General features: G+C 42.2%; 1 long non-coding RNA gene across 1 annotated transcript; it reads right to left on the bottom strand.

The window, feature by feature from the left end:
• Positions 1–13,090: 13,090 nt before the first annotated feature.
• On the bottom strand, positions 13,091–18,205 carry LOC127552441 (uncharacterized). Its single transcript, XR_007951387.1, has 3 exons — positions 17,957–18,205; positions 14,072–14,198; positions 13,091–13,241 (listed from the first exon to the last, which is right to left on the bottom strand). It is a non-coding gene; the product is annotated as an uncharacterized LOC127552441 (long non-coding RNA).
• Between the last annotated feature and the right edge of the window lie 4,591 nt (positions 18,206–22,796).

Below are 22,796 nucleotides of genomic sequence, written 5' to 3' on the forward strand. Positions count from 1 at the left end.
GGTGATGATGAGACAAGAAAGAATTGAATCGTCTCAGTCTTGATCCAAGTGATTTAATTATATATCAGTGCATCATATACCAAGAAAGTCTCTCTGCATAATCATTGTGGCTCAATAATGTGATGTCATCAGTAGTGTCACATATAAATTTTGTCAAAAGCAGGTTTAACAGCTGCCAGTTTAAGGAATTACTGAGTGAGTTGACTCTGGGTATGGTGATTTGTTTATCATGTGAAGTACACCGGTTGGGTCGAGGCTGACGAGGTTTTACAATCTGCAGGATGAAATCAAGCTGTTCATGGAGATAAGGGGAAAACCTTTCAGAGAACTCAATGGCAGCAAGTGGCTATGTGCTTTAGATTTCATGATGGGACATTACCAAGGACCCCTCAGAGCTGAACATTAAGCTGCAGGACGCCAACCAACTTCTCAGTTCCTTGCTTTCATGTGAAATCATTTAAGCTAAATTAAAGCTATGGAAAGCACAACTTGAAAGGAATAACACCATGCATTTCCCCGCTCTGGAAGGACAAAACCCTTCTATGACACTTGAATGTGTTGTTGAATGAGGCATTTAATGAAAGATTCAAGGGTATGGAAAGTAAATAAGTGCAACTGAACATTTTTGCAACACCGTTCAATGTAGAAGCAGCCGATGTGTCTGATAACTTACAACCCCAAATCATTCAGCTGTTAAGTGATGATGAGTTGAAAGTTAGGGACAACAATCTCCCACTGCCTGAGTTCTATAAACGTTACCTAAGCAATGACGAATTTCCCACTCTGAGGAATCATGCATTGAAAAATGCATCTGTGTTCGGAACAGCTTACTACTGTGTGCAATTCTTCTCAAAACTTAACATCACAAGAGTTGACTGCCCTCCGGACTGACACAAACCTGGAAAAAGAGTTGTGAGTTGCAACATCATCATTACCAGCTAACATCACATGTCTCAACCAAGAGAAGCAGTTCTAGTCATCACATTAGGGGTGAGTTAATTAAATGTTTGACCAAATAGAGCAGGCTACTTTTTAAGTTGATAATTTTGTATGGAACACAAATGATGTTACAAATATCCAAATGGCCTTTGGCAGAAAAAAAGATTCCCCACCCCTGCTAGAGACCATGCACACCAGACCCTTCTATTCTCCACAATCTCCCAAAGTCTGTCTCACTTCATATTTGTGGCTTTTATGACAATATCTATCCATCTCATCTTCTGCCATCCCCATTTTCTTTTGTCTTTAATTTTTTCCATCATCAGTCTTTTCCAATGAGTTCTATCTCTTCATTATGTGGCCAAAGTATTTAAGCTTCAGTTCAATATTTGGCTTTGCATATAGCAGAGGGTAATAAATGCTTATTGAATTCGATTGGACTGAATTGAAATAAAATGGCTTCATCAACCATCAAGAAGTTGAAAATATTTTTGAGCCCTTATTATTTCTTTCCTGGACTATAAATAATAGCTTCCCCACTGGTCTCCTTAACTTCCAATTTCTTCCTTCTCTAATCTGTTCTTCCATACAACTGCCAAAATAAGTTTCCCAGTTCCCAAATTTGATCAGGTTGCTTCTCTGCAAAAACACAAAAACAAAAACCCACCAATTTCATTGGCTTCCTACAGTTTATTGAACAAAATGCAAACTCCTCAACCTGGCCTTCAAGGCACTTTACCACTTGGCTCCAACAAACTTTCTTTGTTTCCAGTAGGTCCCTCTGCCCTATTGTCCATTCTTCAATTTTATCCTATTATTTCTTGCCTCAGTATTTTGTATCCATATACTGTTTCTCTTCCTTCTGCCTCCATGCTTAAAAGAACCCCCTCCCATTTCTCTGTCTCCTGAAATCCTTCTATTCCATCAAGTCCACTCTCTCTAAGAAGCTATCCTTGACTATCTCAGATATGAAGAATCAATTAGCACTTTTTAAAAGGTCTACACTTATAATAGAACATATAATGAACATAATTTAATATAACATAATAAAATATAATCCCCTAGAGGTTAAGAATACAACACAAAATCAAATAGTCCCTACCTTCGAGGAACTTGCATTCTACTGGGGGAAAAACCAATATGTACACAGTTAAGTAAATAAAAATAAAATATATGCAGAATCAATACAAAGCAAGGATCAGGGTATTGAGCATTGGAGATGGGAGAGAGCCATTAGAAAGATCACTCAAAGTCTCATGTCAAAGTAACACCCAAGCTAAGCCTGGAAGAGCTTCGGGAATTGCAAGAGATGAAAGCAAAGATGAAGAGCTTCTTAGGTGTAAGAATAGCTCATGCAAAGGTAGAGTAGGTGATAGCATGTTGTGTAGGGAGACTAACAAGGAGACCAGATGGCTGAAAAGTAGTATTTGAATGTGAAGTGAAAAAAGTCTAGAAAGATAAATTGGAGCCAGATTGTGAGGACGTTTAATACAAATTTAAGTTATTTGTTGTTATTATTAAAGTAATAGGGACCTAGGTATGAGCTATGAGCAAGGGAATGGAATGATCAGACTTGTACTTTAGCAATTTAGCAACTGTTTGGAATAAAGCTACTGGTCAAGTCTGGGCTCCATCCATTGTTTTAGAAAGTAGACATGTACCAGACAAACTCCATGGTGTGTCCTTGGTGACCATGGATGTTAATTAAGATAGCGTAGATTTCTTCACTTTTTCAGACCACTAACAAACTCATCAACATATGACATTTGACTCTTTCTTTTCTTCTTGCATGAGTCTTTGTCACTGGATTGTGAGGACCTTCAACTCTAATTATGTAGTCCATCAGAGGGGCTCTCCTTGAAACCTTCCCTATTGACAGAGTTTGGCAGAGCTTATGCTTAACCTGTCATAAGCCAAGACCACTTCCATTTCATGACAAGGTTTTAGAGTATGGTCTTAGCAGAGGGCCTTGTCCAGGGAACATGCACAATCAATTTTTGTTGACATAAATACACCCAGTTAGTCATCTCTACCTAGAGGCAGAAAATAAGATTTTTTTTTTTGGTTTATCCAAAGTCTGAGAGTTGAGGAGAGAAAGACAACAGTTATGTTCTAGTAGATTTGCTGGATTGGAGTCCAAGGGTCATGTTTTAAATTTAGTTCTGCCATTTACTCCCTGTATGATCTTAGGCAAGTCACTTAATATCTTGGGACCTCAATTTCCTCATCTATAAAATGATCAGGATGAACTAGCAGGCCTTTAAGGTCTTTTCTAACTCAATCTGTGATTCTGATTCCATTTTAATGGGATCAGTGAAAGCTTTATTGAGGAGACAGTGTCTGGATTGGGCATAGAATAATGAGAGAGTCAACAGGGGTAGAAAGAAGGAAGGGAGGAAGAACTCTCAGGCACAGGGAATACTGTGCAAAAGCACAGAGGTGGGAGAATAGAAAGACAAGATCAGGGAATGATGGATGATCCTCTTTGACTGGGGTGATATTAAAACTCTCACTAACTTTTGGAGAACCCCTACTCTCAGATCTCTGAGGTCTGGTTGAATCTCTTATCCTTCTCTTGGAGACTAATATTGGGGCAGCTGAGGGGAATGTCTCTCCTGGAAGGTTATTGGACATTAAACAAATTTTTTTAGGGGACCAGGAGTAGCTATGACTTTCTCTCACAGTAATGACCTCTTGTTGGGAACACCATACAGAGAATTTGAGCTTTAGCATCCCATCTCATCCCATCCCACCTCCCATCCCACCATACTTCCATTCCAACCAGTGTCTATTTCAACCATAAGACTATGATTCTGTGGATGTTCCCTCACCCTCCCCACAAATAGCCATGAATGATAATCCAGATGTATATGGGGAGACACGGTGTTTTAGGAAAACTATGTGTTGAGGTCCTAGCTCTGTCATTTACTAGTTATATGACTTGAGCAAGTTACTTCTTTTAATGACACTGAGCCTCAGTTTCCTTATTTGTAAAATGAGAATACACACACACACACACACACACACACAAACTACCTACCTCACAGGACTGATTTGGGGGAAATGCTTTGTAAACTTTATAGAGATGTGAACTGATTATTATCTTTGACTTGGTCCCAGGAGAAAGAGGGGAAGTCCCTCTACTTAGTTTACCCAATCTAATCCCTGCAGCCAGGGGTCCCTGTTCAAATGTTTGCAATAATCTGCCCATCACAAACCTTCTGAGCTCCATCTTACTTTTACTGATTGGCTCTGTCTTTTGGGTAAGTATTTTTGCCTCTGGGGGCATGTTCCTTCAACTCCAAAAGTGAAGAAATGATCTCTGCTTCTGTCTGCTCCTGAGCATGGAAATAAGTGAGATAATGTCTGGAAAGTGCTTGGAGTTCCCAGGAGGGCCATGCTCTAGAAATTCACAAGATCCATATAAATAATAACAGTAAAGTGATTTCAACGTCATAGGAGGACCTCAACAGTCTGGCAGATTTCTTCAGAATTGAGAAAACATCTCCAGTGAGGGTAAGAAATAAGCCTGAATGGAATCCTCCCTTCTAAATGGAAAGAAACATAGAATCACAGAATATCAGATCTGGAAGGGACCTCAGAGGTCTGTCCTCCATTCCAGTCAGACTGGCCTGTGAGCTCTTAACTTGAACACCACATTCGATTTCCTGCCTCTGAGAGTTTGCCCAAGTGCAGCATCCCCTGCCTAGAATGCAGTAATCCTCACCTCTGTCTCATAAATTCCCTAGCTTCCTTCAACAGCACAGTTTGGCCCCTGCCTTCCACTCAAAGGGTTCATACTCTCTCTCTCTCTTTCTCTCTCTCTCTCTCTCTCTCTCTCTCTCTCTCTCTCTCTCTCTCTCTCTCTCTCTCTCTCTCTCTCTCATTTACTTTATATGACTTCAAATATATTTACTTTATGTGGCTTCAAATTCTATTGAATTTATTTTATATGACTTTGTATTTATGCACGTACAGGTAATGTTCCTCTTGTCTTACACTTACTTCTCCCTTCTTCACCCCAGAAAAATGTAAACTATTTCTTGAGAACAAGGAGAATTTTGGTTTTTCTTCTTTGTTTTCTCAGAAGTGGGGCATGGAGTCTAGCATATAGTAGATGCTTAATCTATGTTCATTTAATTTCCAGAATTGAATTGAATTGATTCTAGTCTAACTCATGCATGAGAAGGAACTCTCTCTAGAAAAGTGCTCCCCCTCCCCCAAGATCCAGTTGCTTCCAGGCTTGTGTGGTATGTTCTAGGATCATATCCCTCTCCAGGCAACTCTGGGAGGGGTTGTCTTTGATCTTTTGGAAGGCCTGTTACCATTCCAGGTTTCCTCCAAACATTCTGGGAAGAGGCGTGGAAAGGGAGGATTACACCAAGAAGGCCCCAAACTCCTGGGTGACACTTGGATTTTTTTTTTTTGTTTTGTTTTTGGACAGGGCTCATCTGTTTTTAATCCTGTGAAATTTAAAAAATGTCCCTGGGAAGGAACATTTATTTTTTAAGCTCCTCCCAGATGGGTTGGGCAAGATGAGTGCTAGCTGACTCTGTGTTCTTTAGGGATCCAAACTGTGAGAAGCTCTATCTCCAGAGATATCTCAGAGACCAGGCATCCCAAGCCCTGAAGAAAGTCCAGTGAAGAAAGCCCTTTTGCATCCCTGGAGCCAGGCGCCTTCCTGCATGAAGCACTGGAGGAAGTCACAGTATACTAGTAAAAGCTTCAGAGAAATGACATTCTTGTCCCGGTTTGGCCGCTAATTTGGGAGCAACTCAATTCCCTGAGCCTCAGTTTTCTTATCAATAAAATGAACCTCAGATGATCTCTAAGGTCCTGTCCCCCTGACCAGGTCTTACATTCTAGGTATTTGATTCTGACTCACCAGCATCCTTGCCCCAGCTTGTTAATGACTGTGATCTATTTTATTTCACGAGACCCTGGTGCAAGCTGTGGAGCCAGGCTCAGAAAAGACAGGCACAGACAGCGTTTATTCCCAGATTCTTGCACATCAGCCTAAATTGTCCCTAGGGCCAAGTTGCTACAAAATATTAGCCTGCCTATTACTGGGTTATGTAGATTTTTCTGTCTTTCAAGAAGCAAGATTAATTTTCCTAAGCCCCTTCACTGTCAGAGCCAGAGTGAGCTTGGGACAAATGGGGCTTTGGCCCTGAACACTGACATCCAAGGGGGCTTCCTCCATGGATGAATGTACTTTTTCTCAGCTGCAATTATTGGCTTACAGTTTGCCCCACCATCTTCAGGCCTGTGGATCCATATCACAATTGCCCAGTGCTTTCAGCGTGAATTTCATTGTCCTAGCACTCCTGTCCAGCCCACTTTTTCTCTTGGGTTTTTGGGCAGAAGGAGGGGAGCTGCACTCTGTAGGACTGGGGCAGTCTCTCTGCTGATAGGAGTCATCTCTCTTTTGTTTGCCTCCCTTCTAATAGCCTTTGTTCTTTTGTGACCCAGTTGTGTTTGTTCCAGATCAAAGAATTCCACTCTTCTTTAAGTGATCTGGTATTTGGGATTAACTGATCCTGAGGACAGTGGACTTTGTGGGCCAGAGAGGGAAGGAATACATAGAAGAATGAGAAGCAAATACTAAAGCCATGGCCTGGGGAAGAGGGATATTCCATCCCCACCTTCATCATTATCAGTCGGCAGCAACATGAAGGAAATTTGGTTTGTCCAGAACAGACCTAGTTTTTGATCATCAATTTGGTCTAGTTGAGAGAAAAGTATTGAAGAAGAATGTATCAGCAAAACTCAACTGGACGAAATGGACAAATTATCTAGATTGGAGTTGAGACAACCCCCTGCCAGATGTATACAAACTGAAGTGCCTTCTGTGCCTCTGTGAATTGTTGTAGCCGACTTTGAGGCAGAGAATGTGTCAGTTCACAAGAGCTAGTGCTCTTCCCTGAATACTCTGCTGCCTCCAGTCACAGCCTCTCTGCTCCCACCCTAGCTCTGTCCCACTCTTTTTACTTACTGTTCTTTTATTGTGAGTGCCATGTTATAGTGGACCTTGGTGAGAAGCCATCTAGGAACTAATCAGGTACCAGACTGAGATGTAGGAGGCCTGGGAAATGTGGCCATTTATAAGACCTCCCAAATAGTTCATACAGCTACTAAATGGCAAATTCCAGATAGAAATGTAAATTTCTTTCCACCAGAATTTCTGCTTATCTTAAAAATAGAGTAGGACAATCCTGGAACATCCATACGAGGGGGACAGTTCTCCTGTTCCTGTCCTGGTGCTCAGTCCAGGGGCTGGGAGAAAAAAGGAAGAACTAGGTGCTTTCCCAAGTTTCCAGGTCAGAAATGTCATCACTTTAAGCAGAACAGTAGTAGGAAAATCCTCAGGTTGTGGCTGCTCTTAGGTCTCTTCCCCAGAACCTCATTCACTTGACTCCAAAGCACCTTTTCATTAGGTCCAAATAAAAGTCAGAATGAATTAGAATAAGATAACCCAGGGTCAAATCCCACTGCTACCACTGGGCTCATAGAATCATGAATTTAGAGATAGGAAACACTTCAGAGGCCGTTCTGTCAACCAGTCACTAAGTGTTTATTAAGTGTCTACATGATACCCCTCATTGTGCTATGACAAAAAGAGAGAGAGAGAGAGACAAAGACAGTCTCTATTCTCATGGGGCTTACAACATAATAGGGAGACAATATGCCAACAAATGTGTACAAACAAGCTGTGTACAGGACAAATAGGAAATGATCAACACAGGGAAAGGTGCTAGAATTCAAATGATTGGGAAAGACTTCCTGAGGGAGGTGAGATTTTAGTTTGGATTTAAAGGAAGCCGGGAAAGCCAGGGAGAGAATTCCCAGAGAGGAAGACAACCAGTGAAAAATGGTGGGAGTTTGGAGATGGAGTGTCTTGTTCAAGGAACAGCTGGGGCCATTGTCATTGAAGAATACATGGTGGGGAATAAGTGGAAGGAGATTGGAAGGGTATGCGTGTATGTAGGGTAGGGTGATAGGTTAAGATTTTATACTTCATCCTGGAGGCAATAGGGAGCCACTGGAATTTATTGAGTAAGAGAGACACAGCCAGACTTGCACTTTAGGAAAATCATGTCACTGGCTGAATGGAAGATGGACTGGAGTGGAGAAAGACTTGAGTCGGGTAGACCCACCAGCATATTACCAAAATAATCCCAAAAGGGGAGATGTTGCAAAGATGAAATCAACAGGCTTTGGTATTAGATTAGATTAGATATGGAGGTGAGAGATAGTGAGGAATCCTGGATCATCTTTTAGCCAGAGGGACTGGGAGGATGGTATTGCCCTCTAAGTAATAGGGAAGTTTGGAAGGGGGTAGATGCTGTTAGAGGGAACGAGTTCCATTTGGGACATGTTGAGTTTAAGATGTCTTCCTGTATGAGATATCTGAAAGCCACCTAGTCCAATGCCATCATTTCCCATTTGAAGAAACTAAAGTCAGTAGAGTCAAGTTGCCCAGGGACACATGGATAATAAATAGTAGAGCCAACAGAATTATTTTAACTCCAAATATAGTGTATTTGCCAGTGATCTATGCTTCTTCTGAGTTCCATCAACTCAAAGTGGGACTTTGGATGAATCAGTTCTCCTCTTAGGGCCTCAATTTCCTTTCCAAGAAAGGGAAGGGAAAAAGCATTTACATAGTACCTACTATGTGCCAGGCACTCTACTAAATGCAAATGTTAACTCGTTTAGAAAATGAGTAGCCTGGATATCTAATTCCTTTCAACTCAAAAACCTTCACTCCTACAATTCAGAGTTCCCACACCAGCCCTGGAGATTTTCAAGCTCAAAGAGAGGGTGGGAAAGGAGAGGGTGGGTTGGCATTCAGTGTCTGGGACCCCTGGGACCTCTTCCTAGGTTTGTTAGTTGACCACTTCTTCTTCCTTGCCTTGCAAAGAGTGGAAATTCCCCGGGCCTCTCCTTTCCTCCCTTCCTCCCTCTCTGGCTTGCCCAGAGGCTTAAGTATAACTCACCAGTCCATAATAAAATTTAAAACAAGACAACAATCTTGGGAGGATGAATGAGATTAATGCTAATAAAAGTGCTTTGAGCCCTGTGAAATGGAGTTGCCTTCCAAACACCAGGTATCATTACTGGGGAGGACAGAGACAGCTCTTTTAAAAAAAAAAACTGTGTTCCCCCATTATTAGTTCATCTCTCAGGCTGGTGGGATGGAAGAAGAAATCTTGAATCCTTAAGGGAGAAAACCAAGGCCCAGAAGGAGGGGAGACTCTAAACAATCCCTAACACTAGATTGTTGCTTCCAGAATTCCTCTCTTCTCCCAAGATTTCAGAGAATTCAAGAGGGAAGCAACAGAACCCTCCTTGCTCTCTATTCTTTGGTTCCTTACTCTTCTTTTTCCTTCAATAGGGAGGGTATTGAATTAACAGGATTGCTGTGTCATAATGAGAGATAAATGTGGTTCTGAGCCTACAGGGAAGCCTGGAAGAAGCCTCTTTTATAAATAGCTTGAGAACTGTGGCCTCCCAAAGTTCAGTGTGCCCTACTCAGTTCTCAGATGGCTTTTCCCTAGGATCTCTTTGGCAAATTGGTAACTCTTGGACACCTGACTTTCATAACAAGGAAGAAGAAAGAAAGTAAGGGAGAGAAGGACAGTATCTGAAGTGGCTGGGAGTCAGTAGGGTATAGTGGGTAAAAATACTAGACTAACATATGAAAAGTGTTCTAAACACTACTGATCAGAGAAATGCAAATTAAGACAACTCTGAGATACCACTACACACCTGTCAGATTGGCTAAGATGACAGGAAAAAATAATGATGAATGTTGGAGGGGATGCGGGAAAACCGAGACATTGATACATTGTTGGTGAAATTGTGAATATATCCAGCCATTCTGGAGAGCAATTTGGAACTATGCCCAAAGAGTTATCCTTTGATCCAGCAGTGTTACTACTGGGCCTATATCTCAAAGAGATATTTTTTAAAAAAAATTTTAATTAATTTATTTTTTGCTGAGGCAATTGGGATTAAGTGACTTCCCCAGGATCACAGAGCTAGGAAGTGTTAAGTATCTGAATCCAGATTTGAACTCAGGTCTTCCTGGGTGTTCTATCCACTGTGCCATCTAGCTGCCCCCTAGGGATTCACATGTGCAAAAATGTTTGTGGCAGCCCTTTTTGTAGTGATAAGGAACTGGAAACTGAGTGGATGCCCATCAATTGGAGAATGACTAAATAAGTTGTGGTAAATAAATGTTATAGAATACTATTGTTCTGTAAGAAATGACCAGCAGGATGAATACAGAAAGGCCTGGAGAGACTTACATGAACTGATGCTGAGTGAAATGAGCAGGACCAGGAGATCGTTATACATGACAACATCAATATTATACAATGATCAATTCTGATGGATGTGGTTCTCAACAATGAAATGATTCAGAGAGAGCCATCTACACCCAGAGTAGGACTTTGGGAACTGAGTATGGATCACAACATAGCATTTTCACTCTTTTTGTTGTTTTTGGCTTGCATTTTATCTTCTTTCTTATTTTTTTCCTGTTTGATTTAATTTTTCTTGTGCAACATGATAATTGTATAAATATGTATGCATATATTGGGTATAAAAATATTTCTATCATGTTTAACATATATCGGATTACTTGCCAATACAGGGGTTGGGGAAAGGAGGGGAAATTGGAATACGAGGTTTTGCAAGGGTTGATGTTGAAAAATTATCCATGCATATATTTTGAAAATAAAAAGCTTTAATAAAAAAATACTAGACTAAAAGGCAGGAGACAAGGTCTACTCATCTTCACTCTGTCTCTAATTCTGTGTGACCTGAGGCAAACTCTTCCTTTCTCTGATCCTTAGTTCCTCAGCTGTAAAATGGGATGGGGCATGATGGAACAAGGTTCTACGAGGTGATTTCTAAGGTCCCTTGAGGCTTTAACATTCAAGGATTCTATAAAGTCTAAGTCCATCTCAGTGTCCAAGAGGATTTTTTTCTTCACTGTCTTCAATTCAACAAGCATTTGTTGAGTACCTACTATTTGCCAAAAACTGCTAATCTTGGAGTGTACTATCTTTGCCCTCAAGATGCTTATAGTCTTCTGGGAACAAACAGTAAGTATACCAATAAGGAAATGCAAAATATAAATATCCAAAATAGAAAGCAAGTGGGTGGGTATGTACTAATAACTGGAAGGGGATCCAAAAAAGATTTCAAGTGGGAGGTGACATATGAGCTGTACTTTGGAAGAGAGCTAGGGATTCTGCCACTCAGATGTGAAGAGGGGATGAATCTCAGGTCTGAAGTAATCCCCCCCTCAATCGGGGACCTATAATAATCTGTCCCTGTCAACACCACTGTATGTGTGTAACTCATTCTCTAGGACCTGGTTTATACAAATCTTTTGCAAAGTGCCAGCTGTAACAAACAACTCTTCAGGGTCTGGGTAGTTGCCAGTGCAACCAGGTCCATCTTTTTCTGGTCCTTCAGGCAGCTGGGAGATGGTAGAGACTACTGCTGCCTATTGCTGTCCTGGTAAGGCTCAGTAGTGTATGTCCACTGTTTTCTGAAGCTGGGATAGAAGGAAGGGAAACGCTTTTCCCAGGATCTCCTCTACTGGGAGGGACTCTGTCCCAGAGGTCTATAGTCCATCAAATTTGCTACCTTTGCACAAATGGCAGATTTGATAAGCATGCTGTCTCTGCCTCTATCCACGCCACTGATAAAAGTTAAAATGGCTCAGGGCCAGCCACACATCCCTGGAGGAGTCCCCCAGACACATCTTTTCCCCCAAACACATTGAATCATCTATTACTACTCTTTGGATCCAGGCAGCTGTTCCCAAACCATCTGACTGATGTTCTCTTAGCTCCCATTTCTCTGCCTCATTTACAAATATACACCAGCTACTTTGTCAAATATCTTGTTAAAATCTAGGTTAAAGTGTATCTATGCCATTTTCTGGATTAGCTTTGTAAAGCTGACAGAATAGAAAAAGCATGGTTTGTCCTTGAAACCTTGATCATTGCTTCCTTTTTGAGATATTTACAAACCACCCCTTTCTGATTCATTCTAGAATGTTGTCCAAGTAAAGTACACTGGCCTGTATTTTGGGGGCATATAATCTCTTTCTTTTTTTTTTTTGGAAAACTAGGACATTTATTCTTCCTTGGTCATGTGGTAATTTTCCCATTCTTCATAGTCAAGAAAAACTTACTAAAAATGAGCTGTCCAAAAGTAGAATAAACACCTCAGGAAGTGAGTTCTCTCTGGTCTAAAGACTTCATGAAAGGCTGGATGACCTTCTGTTGAGTATGTTATGGTGAGGATTTCTTTAGGCGATGGGTAAGATGAGCTAACAACTCGGGTCTCTTCTGAATCTCAAATTCTGGGATTTTGGGGTTGGAGGGTAGAGGGGGTGGGCATTTCAGTCTAGTTTTATGTTTGCCAAAAAGCTAAGGGAAGAGGTTGGAGCCAAGTTCAGGTGCAGGCAGCTGGATACAGGAATCAGCACAATGTAAGGAAATGAGCTGAAAGGGCCAGACATAGCCTTTGGGAAATAAAAACAGAACAACAGCAAAAGAAAAAAATAATCTTGGCCTGAGAAAAATGGGGAAACAGTAAAAGGGATGTGCCAGTGGGGGTCAATGGGAGGGGGAGGGAGAGCAGGCAGAGTGCAGAAAGAACAGGCTTTCTAAGTAAAATGCTTTGATTAATTAGCAATATCCCTAATGTGGTCACATACCCAAGATACAGATCGCAGCCGATCCAGGCTATTTCATTTTGTTCTCCAATGGGTCCAGCTCTCTCTCCTCCTCCCCATCCCCATTCCCATCTCCACTGAAAAGTCTACTTGTATTCTTTATGATTTCATATGGATACCAGGCCAATGATGGATCATCTCTCCATCCCCACATGTGACCAGCCCACCACATTTTCCAATCACTCCTGTCCTAACCAGTGTCTTTTACATCACCCCTCAATCATGTCCTCTCTGTCTACATGCTGTAGCCTGTTTATACCACTGTTACCCTTTGGGTCACCAGCAATTTTGATTCTTCTGAGGTTGTGATATCCCCATGATTCTTGCCCTTAAAGCATCATAGGTAGTATACAGAAATGTATTCTCTGTTTTTCATTATAGGGCAGAATTAGGTGAGATGTCTGGAAGATACAGAGAGGCAGACGTTGCTCAGTATAAACTAGGATTTTCTAAGAGCTCAAGATGTCCAGTGGCAGCCAGGGTTGCCAGTTTCTGAATGTGTTGAAATAGAAGATGGAGCACCTCTTCATGGTGCTTCCTGGAGGGAAGGGAGAAATTGAATTAGATTCCTACTAATTCCCATTAAGATTCTTTGGAACTTCCTGAGTCTGGTTGGTTTCCTTATCCAGGGCCTCCCAGATCACAATTTATCCAGAGCCCTTCACATCCTAGTCCATTCCTTTACACCTTCCCAGTCTTCTCACACTTGACTCCCCTTCATATAGTCTACAATCCAGCTGTAGTGCTCTTCTTGCTGTTCCTCCCACATAACATTCCATCCCCTGACTCTATGCAATTATACTATGTAATTGTATGTAAAATGTCCCCAATCCCTGGAAATGTCCTCTCTCCTCACTTTAAACTCCTGGCTTCCCAGGCTTCCTTCAAGACTCAGCTTAAAACCTACTTTCTGCTGGAGGTTTTGTTCTCCAACCTTGCAATCTCTTCCCTCTGAGATTCATTCCCATTGACAATGCATGTATCTTGTTCGTATATGGCTGCTTATATGTTGTCTTCCTCATTTGAATGTGGGCTCTTTGAAGTCAGAGACTATGCTTTCAGTGTCTGCACATAGCAAGCATTTTTTAAATGCTTGAGACTGATTCACTGGTACCTGTTGTTGATACCCAGAAAGCACTTTTTAGTTAACAAAATAGTTTCTTTTTGTTTTGTTCTGGGAGGTATAATTATCCCCATTTGATTTGTGAGGAAATGGAGACCCAAAGAGGTTAAATTATTTCCCTATGGTTGTGTAGCTATTTTAATAGCTATTTGAGAGAGATCAGTCCACCAAATAGCATATGGTAAGCACTTATTATGTAGTACTAGGCACTCAGAATACAAAGAAATAGAAACTCAAAAACTTACATTCTACTGGGATTTGAACCTGCATCATCACATTCTTTCCGAGTTCAACTCCGGCCTCAGACATTTACAATCTGTGTGAAAAGTTACTTAACCCAGTTTTCCTCAATTTCCTCGACTATAAAATGAGCTGGAGGAAAAAAATGGCATACCATTTTAGTATTTCTGCCAAGAAAACCCAAAGGGGTCACAAAGAGTGAGACACAACTGAAAATGACTGAACAATATCTTGGACATATGGCAGCACTCTATCCATTATGGGGCACCACCCCAACAAACCTGAATGAAGGGGAAGAAAAGGGGAAGCCCTAGTTTGAAGAGCCAGGAGACAAAAAGTGTTCTTTTGGTTTAGGCTCTAACATTAATGAGCCATGTAAACTTGGGCAAGTCATTCATGTTTCTGAACTTCAAGCTCCTCACCTGTCAAATGAAGGTATTAAATGCTGAAACCAATTAGAACTTTCTGTATCCTCTCACCAAGCACCAGGAGGCAGAACACACTGAGAGGAGAGGAGTGGATGAAGTGGGAAACCCTGGGTGGGCTGAAGTCCCAGGCACCAGCAGCAGGACTGAGATGAAGAGTCCTGGCATATGGATTTGGTGGGAGATCCCCTGTCCTTGGTGCTAAAGATCCTCCTTCTTTCTCAGGACACAGACCTTTATGGGAGACCACACACCTGCAAATGAAAGGCTCCAGCATTTCCCACCACGTCTCCTGCTCAGGACACAGCTTGATTAAAGCATGGGTTAATCACTTTGTGCTGGGCACTGTGCAAGTACACAAGACAGTCTGCCTGTAAAGAGTTTACATCCTAATAAAAGAAGACAACACAAAGGGAAGCGACAGTTGGAAGTGGAGTGAAACCTGGTTCAGAAATATCTAGGAAGTAGTGTGGGTCCTGATTTGGAGTGAGGTTTTTTTGTGCGGCTTATTTGTCATTTGCCTTAAACTCACTCCCCCAAAAAGCCTCTCTTGAAATAAAAAATAAGCACAGTCAAAGCAAAACAAATGAACAAATTATCTATGTTTAAAGATAGATGACTCAATATATAACTCTAGCCTGTCCTCAGTATGCTTTATCATCGGTATTCTAAAATCGTGACTGTTCACGGCATTGATCAACCTCCTAAAGTCTCCCAAAGTTCAGCACTTTATAAATGTTTTTTCATTCATTCATCAATAAAACATTTTTTAAAAAAATCTACAAAGGATAAAATATTCAAAAGAACTCCCAAAATAGCAATTTTGTGATTGACTTACTAATTGTAATAGAGAGATTTTTTTTTTAAAGAGAGATGGTATATCAATTAGTCATTCAGTCAACAAACATTCATTAAAAAACTTCTATGTGCCAAGGTGTATGGGGTGTGCAGGGAAGACTAATGCCTCTGGTGTGAGGACTTGCTGAGCCCTTTCAGGGCTGCTTGTCCACCCTTGGTGTCTACCTGTGCCTTCACTCTCTCCTGTGCCTCCAAGAAGCTATAGTGTGCACAGTAGCCACACCCCAGTAAAACCATCCTGGCCGACGGGCCAAACCAGGTTAAAGGTAACTGAAAAGCCTCAAACCCGTTGGTGAGTTAGGGGGATGTCTGCCCCAAGCATGTGGAGACTTCCCAGGGTAGAGATGGGTGAATGAGGGCTATTTGTCCCCAAAAGCCACGAAGGTGGCAGGAGAGGGCATTGTAGAGTGCTTCAAAGACACAAAGGTCACCAGTTGTCTTGACTTTTGTCCAGTCAGTGGAATTCCATGATTCTGAAAGAGAGAATGAAGCTGAACTCTTGGTACAATTCTGTCTCCTCCAAAGCCAATTCATGTGCAAGTTAAAACATCACTCCTTTAAAAAATTCAATAGCATTTTATTTTTCCAATTACATGTAAAGATAGTTTTCAACAGTCATTTTTTTGTTTGATTTTTTAAAATTAAAGCTTTTTATTTTCAAAACATATGCATGGATAATTTTTAACATTCACCCTTGTAAAACTTTGTGTTCCAAATTTTTTCCCTCCGTTCCCCCCATCTCATCTCCTAGATGGCGTGTAATTTAATATATAAATTAAACATGTGCAATTTTTCTATACATATTTCCACAAACATCATGCTGTACAAGAAATATCAGATCAAAAAGGGAAAAAAATGAAAAAGAAAATAAAGTGCAAGCAAACAACAACAAAAAGTGAAACTACTATGTTGTGGTCCATGGTTAGTTCCCACAATCCTCTCACTGAGTGCAAATGATTCTCTTCATCATAAGATCTTGGAACTGGCCTGAATCATCTCATTTCAACATTCATTTTTGTAAGATTTTAAAAGACATCATCCCTTGATGTCATTGGTCTTCTTCAAAAATGAAGGCCTTAACAATAATATGTGCCAGTCATTGTATGAGGTGATAGGGATACCAAAAACAAAAAAAGCCACACAGAGAAATATATATACAGTCCTTACTCTCAAGGAAGTTACATGTTATTGGGAGGAAGGAAACAATATAAATGTCTAGTATATGGAAGTTCTTTGAAAGGAGAAGGCATTAGTAGCTGGTAGAATCAAGAGATGCTTCTTATTGAAAATACAATTTAAGCTTATTCTTGAATACCAGAAAAACTAAGAGGTGAAGGTGAGGGGGCAATTATGGGACACTGCCAGTGCTGAGACTCAGCAATAGAAGAAGGAGTTTTATGTTGGAGGAACTCCAGTGACAATGAAATATAGATATATAAAAGGGAGTAAAGTGCAAAAACAAGCTTTAAATGCCCCAAAAGAGAGTTCAACAAGGTCTTGCAAGGGTGAGTGTTGAAAACTATCCTTGTATATGTTTTGAAAATAAAAGCTGTGATTTAAAAAAATAAAATAAAAAATAAACTATAAACTCCCCTAAAGAGAGTTCATGTTTGCTCCTGGAAACAATAGAAGCCGCTCGAGCTCATGTACTCATGAGGAACGGCACGATCAGGTGTAAGATGAGAAGAATCATGTTGGTAGGTGAGTGGAGGATGGATTAGAAGGAAGGGAGACGACGTGGGGAGAGCAGTTAGAAGGCAAGTTCAGCCATCCAGAAGAGAGGCGAGGAGGGCCTGCACAAGGATTATGGCTGTGAAGAGAAGTGGACTTACACCAGAGATGTAACGGCAGAAATGCGAGATTTCACGTCGGACTGGCTACGTGGGATGAATGAGCCTGAGGTGCGCCCTTCTGTGGGTGGTCAGTGACCACAAACTGGACCAAACAATTCCCATGAGTCCAGGGTTCTGGGCCCACAAAGCCTTTGCTTTTTTTCTCCTTGGGTTGGAAGAAGAGAAGTTATTCAGGAGCCATTGGGAAAATGCCCAATGGCCTCTGGGGTAGGGCAGCCCTGGTGGCTTTTCCCACAATGAATCACTCGGGGCAGTGTTTCAGGATCACGTGAGAAGCCGAGGCATCAGGGGAGAACATGGGGTGGGCATGGGAGGTGCCAAGGGAGTGGAGGGCATCAAGGGTTCTCTGCCCAGCTCCCACCTGACTTGCAAGACAATGAAGGGCAGGATTTACCAGGCCCTTCCCCATGCCCTGAGCCAACCTGGGCCCCGGTCCATGGGATGAAACATGGCCAAGGGAAAATCCCAAGCTCAGGAAAGAGTCTGAATTGTGAAGGTCAGCATGGGTGGAGAAATCCTCGTGCATGATCCTGCAAACCTTTACAGGGTCACATTTAAAACCGCGAGGGGCCTTTGCTGAGGGGAAGGAAGATGGGCGGCAGGTAGGTGGGACAGGGAATAAGTGCTGGCCCTGGAGTCAGGGGAACTCAGGAACCTGAGTTCCAATCTGGCTTGGGACACTGCTAGCTGTGTGACCTTGGGCAAGTCACTGAATTTGGTCAACTATAAAAACAGAGGCAATAATAAAACCTACCTCTTGGGGCTGCTGTGAGGCTCGAACAAGGTAATAATTGTAAAGCATCTAGCCTGGGACATTTGTTGTTCAGTCTTGCCCAACTTCTTCTGCCTATGGGTTTTTCTTGGCAGACACCTGAGTAGTTCGCCACTTCCTTCTCCAGTGCGTCTTCATTTTTACAAATGAGAAATGAGGCAAATAAGGATTAATTGACTGGCCCAGATCCTCCAGATAGTAAGTGTCCGAGGCTGGAATTTAGTTCAGATCTTTCTGACTCCCGACCCATTGTTCTACCCGCTGCACCACCCAACTGCCCCATGCCTGGCACATAGAAGAGCTATATAAATGTAAGTTGTAATAATAGTTATTATTACTCAATTTGTGTGTTGCCTAGTTTCATTAAATGCTTCCCACTTCTTTTGAAAACTTTATTCCAAAGGATGGCTCAGTGGGTAGGCAAAGGAGGAAGAAGCTATTTAGAAATGAAGATGATGTATAAACAAAATATATCAATAAAATGTTTTTCTTTTTACTCTAGAGCTGGAGCTCGGGGAGTTGGGCCAGTGGTCCTTTGTGTCCCAGGGGTCCTCTAACCTAAGCAAGAGCAAACAAGCAAGCACCAAAGGTTCCCTAAATCCTTGATCTGTGACATTCTTGGGGTCTCACCAGGGCCCTAAATCCATTGCAGAGACAGTCAGTCAGTCACCAAGCATTTATCAAGTGCTTACTATGTGCTAGGGACTGCACTAAAAGCTGGGAATACACAAAAAGGCAACAAGACATTCCTGGCCCTCACAGGGCTTCCATTCTAATGGAAGCACTTACAAATAACGTTTACATATATGACAGTTTATATGGCAGCTTGCTGAAGGCATAGACCTGATTAAAAGCAAGAAAGAACACTGAATATAGAGAAGACTCAGGAGCAAGTTATGGAGCTATGACATCTTGGGTGAGTGACTTTACCTTTCTGGGTCTAAGTCTCCTTATCTATAAAATGAGTGGAGCCTGAGATACTTCACAGTACTGTGAGCAAGCCTAATCTTCAAACTTTGTAGAAATATGAGCCATTATGCATCTGAGACAATCGGATGTACATCCTACCCCTGAAGTCTCTCTGAGTCCAGACTAGGGGTGCTTTGGGGGGCCAGGAAGGAATCCCTCTGATTCTCATCAGCTCTGAGTCATCCCTCCCCTGCCCTGGGCAAAATGTGGGCTGGAAAAAGGTGTCAGGCACATTCCTCTTAAAGCCCAAGTATTAAACCTTAACAAAAGGAGGAAGGATCAGGGCTACCCACAGCATAATTGTGAAGGCTGAAAGGTTTGTTTTTGGTGTGTCAACCCCTGCCTCAGCACCCACACGCACCCCACCCCTCAGCTCAGGCTGAAACTCCCTCCTTGGCAGACACTTATTCTGGGGGTTTCATTGTCTGGGTCTCTGTCCCCTTCATCTGGCACCTCCATATTGGCCCTCCTGACTCTTGGGTAATTGGGTGTGCCCTCCACAGTCAGGGCTTGTAACCAGGAGTTTGCTGGCAAATGCTTAATAACCAGCTGCACAAAACACTTTTAAATTTAATCTGCATTTAACATTTTCTCTATCAATTTCTTAAGTCTAGACAGTCAACAAAACAGTAAATCAAGTCCTGATTTGTAACATTTGTCAGTTTCCCAAGGTGAATAAATGATCCCAATAAATTTAGCAATTTCCATCCACAGCAGACTAGAACTGTTTCCAGCACAGCTCTGCTTGTAACTCTCCCTCACCGCCCTGCGGAAAATCACCTGGCCTTTTTTCTGACTTCTAAGTGACTGTCGACTAATTAACCACCAAATCCCAAGGAATATGATCATGGAAAAGAACTTGGAGGTACTTCTCCATTCCCCAAACCCTCCTTCCTTCCTCTTCCAGAAGCAGATTTATCTGGGAAGGGACCTCAGACATCATGTGGTTCGGAGGGGGATCGTTATATTACCAAGGAAAAAACTGAACCCAGTTAGATTAAATGATGGGAGAATCTAAACCTGGAACCTCTGACTCCAAATCCGGTATTTTTACCATTATTCTATGCTGTAAAACAGGTTCATATAAACATGAGTTGCTTCTTGTTGTTCTCATGGTGGTTTTCTGGAGTTTAACCTAAAGAAACAATTAGTGTTCAGAACATGGGGGACCTTGTGGAGCCGTCCCTCTTGTGCAGACAGCACTGAACTTTTCTCTAGAGTTGTAGCAGAGTAAGCTCCTTGGCTACCCCCGAGGCTGATGGGTTTGCTAATAGATGCTGCCCCTGTGCTGGGACACAGAGCACCCTACAGGCGCCTTGTGCCCGCGGGGAAGTGCCAGAGAGGTGGGAGAGAGAACCACCCAAGAGAGGCAAGACCACCTTCATTTAGACAAGACTTTGCATTTTATCTGTCTCGTGTGATCCCCATTTACAAGGGAAATAAAGCAGACGTTGTCACCCTTCTGTTGTGAATGAAGAAAATGAGGGAGCTGAGGCTCAGGGAAAGGAAATGAATGCTATTTGCCTCAGTTTCCTCATCTGTAAAAAAAAAGAGAGAAGGAAACGGTAAATCCCTCCTGTATTTCTGCCAAGAAAATCCCAACTGGGATCATGAAGAGTGAGATCAACCCACAACAACAAAAATAACAACAGTCGTACAGCAGTACATAACAGTTGGAAGAGAGCTCACACTGGCCCCTGGATGCAAAACCTAGATCCTCTGTACTCTGAGACTGAATGGAGTCCCCTCTGCCCAGGTGAGCCTGGGCTCGGGCAGTAGAACCATAGAAATAAATCATGGTGTCTCTAGATTGATGACCTGGGCTCAGACTCAGCTTTGCTGCTTCCCATCCACACCATCCCTGGGAATCCATGCTTGGAGGCATCAGGGGCGCTTTGCTTTTTCTACTGGAGCCTCTGTTCCTGGTCTTCCCAAGCTGTCAGTGCCTCTGTGAGAGGGAGATGGGGTGGAGTGGTCAGTCAATCAAGCTGCTGGCTGCTCAGGGTGACTCACCCACCCCTGGCCTAGTGCCAGGGTGAGTCATCCACAAAGAGAGTCCGGTGTGCTATTAGATTCAGACACGCCACTGCCCACTGTGTAATTACAGAGTCCCCTCCTGGGTGGAAATATCCATGTGTAGCCCAGATGACTCCATTAGCAAGAAACTGTCCTTTCAAAACTGCATGAGCCCTTCACTTGATCAATCTGGAGACACCACGATTTCTACAGTTCTGCTGCCCTAGCCCAGGCTCACCTGTTCAGGCAGGGCTCATGCAGTTTTGAAAGGACAGTCACTTCACTGCCTCAGTTTCCTCATCTGTAAAACAGAGGGAATAAGTGGACTTGATGTTCTTTAAGATCCCTTCTGCCCTAAGTCTAAGGATCCATAATCCCCTTGACCTTCTCTGTCTGACTTACAACCAGGATTGACAGTCTGTCTCCAAAAAATGCCTCCATTTAACCCCTTCAAACTAAAAGCTGAGGGTCCCAAGCAAGCTGGGATTCTTCACCCAGTCTTAGCCATTAATTTTTCTAAGGAAGGATAAGGGGGGAAAATTCTTGACAAATTGCCCTGAGCCTTTCTCTGACTCCCTTAGTTGGAAGAGAATTCCTCTATATCACTAAGTGTAGAACAAATAAGGGAGAGCATCATCACGGCCTCTACAAATATCTATTTGAAAGGATCTAAAAAGTCATTGGGTGAGGGAGTCTTTTACACAATCACAATCATATCTGCTCCCTTATATATCCTTATTCAAATCAGGAGTCTTTGAATATGCTGTAATCACTAGAGAGAAGTCTACAAAGGGAGGCCTGAGGCATAGAGAAGTGAGGCTGGTCATCCTGGGAGTGAAGAGTCCCTGGGAGTGTCTCATGTATTTGCACTCCAAGAGATGAGAGGAAGTGTCAGTGATTCCAAAACCCCACCACTCTACGATCCAGCCAGACTAGACTATGCTGTTCTGGGGATACACCCCATGCCTTCCTGACTTCAGCCACATGGGACAAGTATGCTAGGAATGTACTCCCTGCTTGTCGAATTCCTACCTCCCAGTTAAAGTCCAACTCAGACGTTACCTTCTTCCCAAAGTCTTTCCTGATGGCAACGTTACTAATGACTTCCCTCCTTCTCCCATGGACCCTTCAGAACACTTTATTCTTCTTAGATGAGATCTCTTTATGGGGAGAGAGGAAAAGAGAGGGGGGTGGGGGGGAGACAGAGAGAGATGGAGAGACTGAAACAGAGAGAGACAGACAGTTACAGAGAGAGAAACAGAACAAAACAGACATGGACACACAGAGAGAGACAGAGAATGAGACATAGAGAAAGACAGAGAGAGACAACCAGACAGATAGAAAGAGACAAACACTCAGAGAAATAGAGAGGAGAAAGAGACAGACAGAACGAATGAAATAGAGAGAGAAAGATAGACAGATACACAGAGAGAGAAAGAGAGATAGGAACAGAGACAGAAAGAAACAGAAAGAAACAGACATGGACCCAGAAAAAGAATTACAAAAAGAGACATAGAGAAATAGAAAGAGAAACAAGAGACACACAGACACCTGCAGATAGAAAGACAAACAATGCTGCATTATAAAGTTAGAGTTAAGGCTATTGGTTGAGAGTTTCCCTGTTCTTCCTCATGATGTGATCCGTTTATTTATAAGTCAATATGTGTAGGAACAGAAGGCAATAAAAAATCAGCTTACCTTTATCTGAAAGCTAAATCTATTGTAAAAGAACAGAGAGTAAAAAAAGCAAGATTTCAAGAGAAGAGGAAACTCCTATCGCTAGTTTACTAGTCATTTGTGAGACAAAAAAGAAGGAAGTGAAGAGGGGATAAATTTA

Source organism: Antechinus flavipes, chromosome 2, assembly GCF_016432865.1.
Source record: "Antechinus flavipes isolate AdamAnt ecotype Samford, QLD, Australia chromosome 2, AdamAnt_v2, whole genome shotgun sequence".
Taxonomy (NCBI): domain Eukaryota; kingdom Metazoa; phylum Chordata; class Mammalia; order Dasyuromorphia; family Dasyuridae; genus Antechinus; species Antechinus flavipes.